This window comes from Echinops telfairi, unplaced genomic scaffold, assembly GCF_000313985.2.
Source record: "Echinops telfairi isolate 266 unplaced genomic scaffold, ASM31398v2 ScPeMD7_5;HRSCAF=22, whole genome shotgun sequence".
In the NCBI taxonomy this organism is placed as follows: domain Eukaryota; kingdom Metazoa; phylum Chordata; class Mammalia; order Afrosoricida; family Tenrecidae; genus Echinops; species Echinops telfairi.
In genome coordinates, this window is record NW_022103901.1 from 18,486,102 (window position 1) to 18,498,453 (window position 12,352).

The following is a 12,352-nucleotide window of genomic DNA, read 5'->3' on the forward strand; positions in this document are numbered from 1 at the left end:
CTGTCTCATATGACCAGCCATTCTCTCATATTCAATTGCTGCAACTAGTAAGAAAGGACTACTAAACACTCCATGACCTCTTGATTAAGAAATAGAAACAAGTACAAAACAGCACAATGTCTTTGAGACAGACGAGAACTTCAGTTCCCACGAAGAAGGAAGATAAAAATGGGACAAACAAGTGACCGATCCACTGAACCAAAAGATTTCCTGAGGAAGAAAAAAGAAGTAGAATTACTGGAAAAGGTATTTAGGAGAATGATCCTTTTCCTTTGGTACTTTAAACAGAAGGTGAATAGCATAGTAGGAGCTAATGAAAAAACATCAGAAGAACTCATGAAAACAGCACAAGAGCAATTTGACAAAATGAAAAATGACAAACTAAAAACCAAGCAAATCTGAAGATTATACTAATATGGAAACAACCTAAATGCCCGTTAGTAGAAGAATGGATAAATAAATTACAACAAAATCCTTATAAAAATGGAATATTGTGCATCGTTAAAGATTAATGGTGAAATGGTGAAAACCTCATGATATGGATGGTTTGGGGGACCTTATGATGAGCAAACTTAGTCAATAACAAAAGGACAACTATTATATGAGATTACTGTTATTAAAAAGGATCAAGATAAATGTTTTCATATCAAAAAGGAATAAACTTTGACAGCTACCAAGGGCAGGAGGGGGAGGGGAAAGGTGATTTGACATGCGAGTGGTCAGACAGGGGTTAATTTAAGTACAAGGGAATATAATATCTCACAAAATGGAGATGGGCAAAAAAATACAGGGTGGGTGAGGGGCAAGGAAAACCACTGACAAGTTTGAAAAGTTGTTTAAATTGTTGAATGCAAAAATGATAGTTTGAAATGTAAACTTCTACCTAGTTCACAATAAAAAGCTTTTTAAAAATCCTAACCAAGATATTACAACAAATAATAATTCTTTGTGACCATGTGGGATTTATATCAGACATGAAAGTATGGTTTGGCATTTTTAAAATGTTATCTATTACATAAATAAAATAAAATAAAACAAACACATGGCCATTGTTCAATGCCAAGAACACATTTGCTAAAATCCAATTTATTTATAAATGTGCCTAACAAAGCAAAAATAGAAGGGAAATATTTCCACACAATTAGAGGTATATGTACAAACATCCAACATTAGTCCCAATAGAGAGAGATTGAAAACATTTTCCTTGTAATAAATGAGAAACAATGATGCCTTTTATCATCCAACTTACTCAATATTTGTACTGGAAGTCATATCCAAAATAATAAGACATGAAAAATAAATAAAAGGCATTCAAATAGACAAAAAAGAAGCAAAACTCTATTAGCAAATGATATCATCCCATAAATACAAAACCCACTGGCATTGAGTTGATTTCCCATAGCAATCCTTTTAAGGCTTTCTGGGACTGTAAATCTTTATGAAAAATATGCCTTATCTTTCTCCCATAGAGTAGCTGGTGGGCTTGAACTTTGCAATTAGCAATCCAGTGTTTACCTGGCATATCCATCAGGAATCCTTACATTCTCTACGATGATGAAAACCCAAGAAACTCAGCAAGAGAATTTACTAGAGCTAAGAATGGGCTTCGTACTCCTGTAAACAATCTGGAAGACTCACAGGGGGTCATTATGTATCAGTAATGACTCCATGGCCGTTAGTTTTGTTTTATTTTTCATTAAAAGATTCAACAATGTTGCGGGCACAAGCTCAATATGCAAAAATCAACCCATTTGCTGTACAGTAACAAAGAGAATTCTGTACAGGAAATAAAAAGAAAAAAACATTTACAATAGCCACAAAAAGAACAAATAATTAGCCATAAAAATAACTAGAGATACGAAAGACCTATACAAAGAAAGCAATATTATTTTTATTACAGTTTTAGAAGTGGCCTATGCAAATTAAAGACTATACCATACTTGTGCATAGGAAGACTGAACACTGTGAAAATGTCAGCACTACCCAAAGCAATCAGCATGTATGAGACAATATTAATCCAATCTCTATCATCAGTCTTTATAGAGATGGAAAATATTATCACCAAATTTATATGGAAAGAAAACAGCTCTTGAATAAACAAAGCACTACTAAAGAAGCCGTGCACACTAGGAGACCCCACATTTCCCAATCTCACACCCTACGACACCTCCATGGTAGTCAAAACAGCCTGGAACTGGTACAGTGACAGACACATAGAGCAATAGGACAGAATTAAAGACCTAGAAGTAAAGCCATACACCTATAAACATCGGATCTTTTAAAAAGGGCCTCAATTCATTAAAGGGGAAAGAGACAGTTTCTTTTTAACAATGGTGCTGGAAAATTGGAAAAGAAAAGCTATCTACAGAAAAATTAAAGAGAGGTAAATTACTAATTGGAGGGTAGGCACATAGTAATTTAGTTGAAGGGGAAGGTAAATGTACAATAAGGGGGAACTCAACAACAAAAACAAAAAGATGAAGCGAAAGAGAAACTAGGTTGAATGCAAGAGTGAAAAGGTAAATGAGGAATTGGACTAGGTAAATCAGAAATTGGAAAAGGTAAATGAGGAATTGGACTAGGTAAATCAGAAATTGGAAAAGGTAAATGAGGAATTGCACTAGGATGAGTACAGAGGTAAATGAGGAATTGGATCATAGGCTAACGTCACTCCCTCAACACAAGAACACTTTGTGCTAATAACCTGGCATTCCGTGATGCTTACCTTCCCGACACACTTGCTGTAGACAAAATGGATGCATAGCTAATGTGGTGAAGAAAGCTAGGGTTAGACGCAGGGTTAGGGAAGTGTTACAGGTAGGGTTAGGGCCAATGTTTTAATGCCTCTAGTTCTTTAATGCTGACTCCCCTCTCCCCCCACCATCATGATCCCCATTCTACCTTACAAATCTGGCTAGACCAGAGAATGGACATGGGCACAGATCAGAGCTGGAAACACAGGGAATTCAGGGCAGATAAACCCCTCACAACCAATAATGAGAGTAGCGATACCAGGAGGGGAAGGTGAAGGTGAAGGGGAGAAAGGGACAACTGACCACAATGATCTACATATAATCCCTCCTTGGGGTACGGACAACAGAAAAGTGGGTGAAGGGACACATGGGTCCGTGTAAGACATGAAAATATAATAGTAATTCATTAATTATCAAAGGTTCATGAGGGAGGGTGGGTGGGAGATGGAGGGGAAAAAATGAGGAGCTGATACCAAGGGCTCAAATAGAAAGAAAATGTTTTGAATATGATGATGGCAACAAATGTACAAATGTGCTTGGCACAATGGATGGATATATGTATTGTGATAAGCGCTATATGAACCGCCAATCAAATGATTTAAAAATAAATAAATGAGGAAAGTTTTTAAAAATACTTTTACTTTAATTAAACAATTACTCCAATCATTTAATGGAGCACAGACAGTCAGCCTCAACAACTCTGAGAGCAGAAGAATTAGGTGGTACCCAGCTTCCAAATCAACCACAGTAAACAGGAGCACATTAGAAGGTTCCAGGTTGACCGGGGGGTGGGGTGGGGTGGGGTGGGGGCGGGGGAAATATCGAACAAAACTGCAAAAACTCATGATTACTGCTCAGAGGGACTGGTAGAATTCCCCAAACCATGGCCCTTATCTACCTTTGTGCTCATGGGAACATAACCTGGCTAAAGTGAGAGAGAGTGACGCGAAGGAAAGTGAAGCTCAGTGCAGCAAAGCAGACAGAGAGAGAGAGAGAACACAAGAAAGGAAAGAAGGAAGGGAAACTCAGGGGATTTGCCAATCAAATTGGCTTTTTAAATTTTTCAGTTTAATTATGAAAAGTGAGTAAAGGTAACACCAATTTTCAGGTAATAAGAATTTAAGTCAGCAATATTTATTCAAATGGAAAATGGTCCAATTAATTGCATTATACCTATCTACTCCAGTTACCTATTTGCATGTGATCTGAAGCATTATTTATCAATGAAAAATATGAAATATCATACATATTCATCAAGAAGGGAATAATAGCTAAATGAAATAAATGAATTATTGTATCCATGAAAGTAAACATTTTTTTAATTTTTAAAAAACTACAAAAATGAGACCTCAGAATAATTCCACATGCATGTGAAAGTTGGACCTTGAATAAGCAAGATCAAAGAGGACTGTAGGCATTTGAATGAGGGTGTGGGCAAGGTAGATTGAAAGTACCATGGATTGCCAAAGGAGCAAACAAACCTCTCTAGAAAGAAATACATCCAGAAATGCTTCTCAGAATCAAGGATGGTGAGACTTTGCCTCTTGTACTTTGGACAAATTTATCAGGAGAACCCAGGCCCTGGAAAGCAGCATCATGTACCTTCTTGGTTACAGTAGAAGGGCAGCAAAACCAGGAATATCTTTAACAAGGTGGATGGACCCAGTGCCTTCAACAGTGAGCTCAAACATAAGGACAACTGTGAGGATGGTGCAGGAAGGACCAGGCAGTGTTTTCATTCTCTTGTACCGAGGGCCACTGAATTGGAACTGACTTGAAGGTACCTAACAACAAAACCAGTAAGCCCATGTGCCAGTGTGCTCATATATATTAACTATTAATAATATGTGCTACTCATGTAATTACATTGAACATAAATATAATTTAGAAAAGGAAAAGAGAAGGAGTATGGAAAGCTTGGTTTATTTTGCTTTTCCTAAGTAAGGACAGGCTTTAATCAGGAGAGGATGTTTAGGAAACAAAATGTCCTCTTGAATCATCTTGAAATGTCCTATTCTTCCTCGCACGATAGGGATGATTATCCTGGCTGGGTGCTATTTCTTTAACATATATCCAATCACAATGTGGCAGTTCAAGGGTTCAGAGACAGGGAAATGTCTTTTTCTATCTCTCTTTTTCTTTGTAATGTAATCTTAATTTAACAAACCTATTAGAGCAAGTATTTCAACAGGCGGCATTGAACTGATTATAGTATTTAATAAATCCTACTCCCTATCAAGGGCTTTGGAACACCAGTGAGGAAACAAAGTTGTACTCTATTCATCCCTCAGTGCAAAGATCTTGTGGGAGTGTTAGATGAGAAACCCTTTATGCTCCTTCAAAAAGAGGGAAATCATTATGATCACCTTTAAAATACCATTTATCTTTTTTCATTCACTGGATGATTATGCCCTCATTCATTAACCCAGCTTTGTCCCAAAGCAATAGAAAAGGTGATTTCAGTAGAATTGTTCTTTGTTCTGAGCTTGGAAACATGGCCAACGAAAAACTAGTCCTCACTCTGGCCTCTGCCCATATTCAACACCCGTTGCAATCTCTTCTGTTTCTAGACTTCCTTTGCTCAGCTGTGAAACACAGGAGTTGCACCAGATGACGATTTTGTTTGGCTGGACGTTGTTTTCACCATGACAGGGATAGAGTCACTCACATTTGTTGTTAAGCAGCGGGGGCTGGACAACATTTCCATGGAAATTGATTCGGTGAACACTCAGCTTTCTGTTCCTTGTCTGCAGTCTTCCCGGTAAACGCAATGAGGTTCTTGTGCCACCCTTTACAACCACCAGATCCCCATTGCACTCTGCACATAGAAGGTGCAACCCATTAGGGTGGGAGACGGGGTTCTCCCTATTCATGAAAGTCCTTGCTAGGGATGAACAGGAGTTCAATTTGTAACTTGGAAATAAAAAGTCCAGGAGCAAGACCGGAAGCTGTCTGAGCTTGTTCCTAAGACTCTCCTGTGTTATCTGCTCATCTCTCATAGCCCCTTCCTCTAATATCCATATGTCTGGCTCTCAGTATCCTGTGTGTGTCCATGTCTACATCTCTGAGCATACTGTCTCTCAGGCATGGCTCTTTAGGGGCACATTTCTTGAGTACATGCCACTCTCCCTGAAACTGTCCAGAAAGAAAAGTTAGCCTCGGAAGGTCCTGGAACGTGGGTCCAGCACAAAGGTCCAGAACTTGGGTCACCCTTAACAACCCTGAGGAAACCTGTCTTCCCTCTCAAGCGCAGACCTGATCAGAGGCCCTGTAATGAATTAGGCAGGTCTCAGGCTTCCCCCCAAGATGGGAGCAAAATCCAAACTGCCATGAGTCATCTGTGCACTCTTGCAGCTTGCCTGTGGGCTGCTCAGAGAACAGCCCGGGGGGATTCCTGGATCAGACAAGATGACGGATTCACACTCCTGTGCTTTCCAGGGAGATCATGCCCTGTGGTTCAGAGATTTGCTTGGACTACCAGCCTAGGCATTAATATCCAGCAGAAAGGTAGATGCCCTCCTGGAAGATGGTTAGGATTCTCTTAGTTACCCAGTCTGCTATAAAAGAAATATGATACATGAGTAACTTTAACAAACATGAATTTATTTGCTCACTGTTTAAAAAATTAGAAGTCCAAGTTCAGGGTGTCCGCTCTAGGGGAAGGCTTTCTTTTTCTGGTGGCTTTGGAGAAAGGTCCGTGTCTCTTTAATCTCTGCTCCTGGGTGGTCTTTGTATGGTTCAGTATCTCTCTTCCCCTACCTCTGCCCTATCTCTGAGCATAATAAGTTCATCAACAACTGATATTGAGTTGCTTCTGCCTCACATAACTCCATAAAACAGAGTAGAACTGTCCCTTTGCATGCCAAGGTTGTAAATCTTGATAGGAACAGCGAGCCATATCTTTATTCTTTGGGGTGGCTAGTGGAACTGCTGAGCTTTCAGTTATTACCCCAATGTATAATCCACCACACTACCAGGGATCCTTGCCACAGGCATAGGGATTAGCATTTCAAACATAAAACTTTGCTGTTGTTTTTGTTGTTAGATACCATTAAGGAGGTTCCAAACCACAGTGACCCTATGCACAACAGAACAGAGCACTTCTTGACCCTGCACCAGCCTCATAGTTATTGCTACACTTGAGCCCCTTGTTGAAGCCCCGTTGTCACTCTATCTCATTGAGGGCCTTCCTCTTTTTCACTGCTCCTCTGCTTTACCAAACATGATGTCCTTCTCCAGGAACTGGTCTCTCCTTAGAATAGTGGTTCTCAACCTTCCTAATGCCGCGACCCTTTAATACAGTTCCTCATGTTGTGGTGACCCCCCCCCACAACCATAAAATTATTTTTGTTGCTATTTCATCACTGTCATTTTGCTACGGTTTGAATCAGGCCACCCCTGTAAAAGGGTCATTCGACCCCCAAAGGGGTCGCGACCCACAGGTTGAGAACCGCTGACTCAGAACATATCTAAAGTATATAAGACAAAATCTTGCCATCCTTGCATCTGAGGCAGTCTTGGGCCAAACTTCTTCCAAGACAGATTTATTTGTCCTTTTATTAGTCTATGATGTAGTCAATATCCAAAACATATGTGGGGCTGCGGGGGGAGAGATATATGATTCATCACAAGGACATTCTTGGGGTCTGTGGTTAACTTTCCCCCATGCACCCTCCAAATCCAGAGTTCCCCATCATAGTTAGGGTTCCCCTGGCTTAGATGCAGTGGGAAGGCGGTGGGGGTTGGGGGGAGAAGGAAGGGGGAGCATGAGTTTCCTTAATGACCATCATCACCACTTGAGGCCACGAGATCTCTGACTCAAACAATGATGAGTTTTGTCCATGTGCCAGGTACCATGTTTGGTGCCATCCTGCTTGGACTTTACAATAATTCTGGATGGTGTTGCCTGTTTCCTACTTTACAAAAGAAGAAACCAAGCTCCCGAGAGAAGAGTCCTATATTTCATGTCGCAGTGCAGGTGTGCTGGTGTGAAAATCTCGGTAGGTCTCTGTCAGTGGAGTCTATTATTCCTGCTACCTCCCCCACATTTACGAAGAATGGTAACAAACAGAGACAAATGGCACGGCGCTTTTGCATGGCTGCCCAGCAAATTTATGAAGTTTCACATGTTTTCTTAAATGTCACATCCCCAAGGAAGCCATCATAACTTCCTAAGATTAATTAGATCTACCTGTCCTCGCAGTCACAAGAAATTTGTGCTAAGGACAATCAGGAAAAATAATGGGGAACTTAAGCCATGAGGAAAAAATAAAAAAGCAAAGCAATGCTATTCAGTCAATTTTTACTCATATCAACCCTGAAAATAGATAGGCAAAGAGCAGGCTTTCCGTGTGTGTGTGTGTGTGTGTGTGTGGTTTTATTGGCATCTGCTTCACTTATAATACAATTTAGTCATTCAGTCATATTAAGAAGATATGTGCAATCATCACCACAATGAATTTCAGAACATTTCCTTCTCTTATTCATTGTTGCTAGCTCCCTGAGATAGTTTATTGTGCCAGCCTGGCTGATAAAAGCAGATGGGATTGACTGAAGGGCAGAGAGATAAATGACTTGGTGAGCCTTGCCTTTCTTGTCTCTCACTCTGTGGTCATCGGACCAGTGTGAGGCTGCCTTGCTTGTTCTGTGCCTCAATTTAAAGGCTACACTGCCTGTGGGACGCCTAGCCTGTGGACTGTGTCGCTGTAAGTTGAGGTCCCTTTAAGACTTCTCTGGAGCTGGGACTGGTGGTTGGTGACCTGCCTTGTGATTGGCTGCTGTGCTGACATAGCCTAGCTCTCTCTACAAATAGAGGAAGATCTGGCATCAGACAGAGACTTGAAGGACTGCTAGTCTCTCAACTTTCTCTCACGGACGTGAGTTGCACTAAGCCATTTGTAGTGCTTTCTAATTTAACTGTTTATTTCTTGTATTATATATTTATCTGTATATGATTTAACAGCTCATTTCTCGTTATATATCTAATTATCTTTATAAATAAATATATTAAATTATCAGGAATTTGGTTTTATCTCTCTAGAGAACCCTGTCTAACACACTCCCCTTTACCCCTACATCCTTCCCTGCCACCCCTAGGCAATTATCGATCCAGTTATTGTCTCTATAGCTCTACCTATCTTGGATCTCACATCCAGGAGGTCATACAAAACATAAACAGGAAGCAAACAAACAAAACCAACAACAATGATCAAACAAAACTTAGCAAAACCCCACTCAAAATAAAAGCAAAAAATATTGAAAATGGAAACAAATTTCAAATGGATCAAATGATAAGGTGTTACATTTTAACCTAACTTTATTTGCCATAATTGACTTTACAAGTGCTATGTGATAACAAGGCTCTTCATATCTCTTGGTTATGATCAGAGGGGATTCACTCAGTCCATGTGTGGATACTGCTAATGGATTTTGGGCTTCTCTGGTCATCCATAGTCTTCTGCACACCTTTTATTGGTAAAAGCCAATGACCATCCTTCCACTGGCCAGGACTGTGGACACAATTGTCCTGTCAACTGTCTAGGACTTTTTCCCTCGAAAAGCACCTGGATTTTCTTTGTGACTGGAAAGCATCTGAATTGGAAGTTGGGAAAAGGCATCTTTCTCTGAGGAAGAAAGGGCATGACATTTGTACAACCTTTTAAATCATTATTTTAAATGTTAACTGTTAAACTTCTTGGACCCTGGGCCAAATCCTAAATCACCTTATTACTTAAAATCTATACTAATGCATTTTATTGCTTCTTTGAAATACACAAGAAAATTGCGATCACAATTATTTAAAATCCATAATAGCTATTTTCCTAAGGTCTATTATAAGCTGTTTTAAAGTTAAAATAATGTCTGGCTTATTCATCACTATATTTCTGATGCTTAAAACAGTCCCTGCCTTAGTAGGCTTTTAATAAATATTAAATGGATGAGTGAGTGTATAAGTTAAAACAGTATAATAAGATATACGATAACCTTGTATAGTTTCTTAAACTTTGTGCAAGAACTGATGAGTTTAAAATGAGAAGCTGTCCTAACAGGACAGGCAGAAAGGTAGAGAGCTTAAGTGCATTGGGCTTATCAATCAGATCTGCTTCAGTTCAATCTCCAGATCTACAATTTAATACCTTTGTAACTGTCATCATGTGAATTATTCTTTCTGGCCTTATATTTCATCATCATTAAAATGAAGGTAAGACTATAAATCTCAGATAGCTAGTCTTCAGCATTTAAAGGTTTACTGAATGGGGCGTGCTAAGAATAGTGCCTAACACAGTGCTATGTGGATGTGATAATTAAGTAGGTATATTTTCAAAGATGCCCACATAGATGTCTTCCAGTCCACATTCTTCTTTGAGATGGAACCTTGCGACTTCCCCATGGGGAGGTGGAGTCTATCTCCCACTTCCTTAAACTTGAATTTTACCCATGACGTATCACAATCACAATGGTGGAAGAGAGCCATGTTCCTTCCGGGCTCTAAATATTTTAAGCTTCCATCTTCTTCTCATGACACACTGGTTTTTGGAACCTGCACTCCATATTCTGAAGCAGCGTATCAGTTATTTTGAGAAAGCCCATGCAGAAGAAAACCAAGGGTCTAGTCAGCGATTCCAGATAAGCTCCTGGTTGCCACCTATAGTTGAGTGAGGTCATTTGAATGCTTCCAACCTCAACTGACACCATAATGAAGCAGAAAGACTGTCCTATTAATACACAGAAGAATAAGAAAATATACATTTTCATTGCTTTAAGACAAAAAGTTTAGTGTTGTTATTGCACAACAGTCAACAAATCTTGGCTCTTCATAATGTGTATTTCTGTAAGTGGATATTTGTAATTTAGGGAACTTTATCTTACTACTTTTTAATAATGATAATTATATTTTTGTAAAATAAGTTGAGTCAACTCTGGCTCACGGCGACCCTAAGTCTTTCAGAGTACAACTGTGCACCATAGAGTGCTCACCGGTTGTGATCTATTGGAAGTAAATCACCAGACTTTTCTTCTGGAAAGTCTTTAGGTGGATTTGAACTGCCCGCCTTTTGGTCAACAGTCAATTACTTAACCATTCATGCTATCTATAGACTTCATTTATATGCATATAAATTTACATGTGCATAGAGACATAGATATGTCTTTATCTATTTATTTATATATACATTTATTTATATATACATTGTGCTCTGGCACTATTATCCCTCTTGAATTCTGAGGTCTCAAAATGCAGTTCCTTTCTAAAGAAAGGTCTAAGGGCGGGACCAAGTGAGTTATTGTCATTGAGCCTCAGTTTCCTCATTTGTAAAGCTTGAGCCTGCTCTTTGATTTTTTTTTTTTTAATCGATAGAATGTGATTGGGAGAAAGCTGTGCAACTTCCCAGGCTGACCCATAAGAGGGCTGCCACTTCCACTTCTATCTCTCAAAATGCTGATCTTGAAAGTCTGCCTCTACACTGTGAGAACATTGAGAAGCCAAGTGGAAGGGTCCACATGGAGAAGACCTGAGGATTTCACCCAGACAAAAGCATGAATTCCCAGAGAACCTCAATGACCATCCATGTGAATGAGACCATCTTAGAATGTCTAGTTTTCCAGGGACCACCACCAACATCACATGAAGTGGAGAAACCACCCAGTCAAATACAAAATTGTGAGAGCTAGTCACTTATTGTTTTAAGCAAATAGGCGTAATGCATAGCAAAAGATGATCCAAACAAAAATATAAATGATTATAATGAGGAAGACTCTGCACTATGTCCACAGCTTTCATTGTTCTCAAGTTTAGGCTCACACTCGATTTCTGGATTTAGTGGGGAAAGGAAAACCAAGTTTGTCCAGTGGTAATCCAATTTGTACTTACTGTGAAGTTGATCTGCAGCTCACCCCGTACATAGTCTATAAACTCCAAATAAAGTCACCAACAGAGAGACATAAAGATGACATAAATGCCTGTCAAAGAATATGATAAAGCTTAACAAGGATGAATGGAAGGCCCTGAATTTATATTTTCAAACGCAGAGTTTCAAGGGCATGTGGCTTAACAGAAACATATGTTTAAAAACACTCGGCTTTTCTCCTGACGTTAAGCTTTTAAGTATTGTTAGTGATGAGGCTGCCAAACAATCTGATGTAGTTGTAGATTCTATGAATAGAAGTGAAGTGTGACATTCGGGAAGGTTATACTTTTATTCTAATAGGGTCAGACCACATGTAGAAGATTCAGTTTCACACAAGGTCCTTAAAATGTGAAACGGACAAACTGGAGTACATTCAAATAAATGTGGCAAGACAATATTCAGTACTCCAGAACAAGCAGCGTATTCTCAATTAAAAAAAAATATACACTTAGAATGAATGAAGATGTCTCAAATCCATCAGTGCATTTACCAAACTCAGAGTACATGCCGTGTCCCTAAAATTCCTGTAAATATTAGAGATTGAGCAGTGAGTTACCTGCCATCCTAAAGCTTATGTTTTAATGGGAGATACAAGTTTTTATAAAAAGTAAACAAACAAAGAAGATAATTCTGGGGAGTGAAACCATGTAGAGCAAACGAACAAGGTAAAGGAATAGAATGTATCTAGTGGGA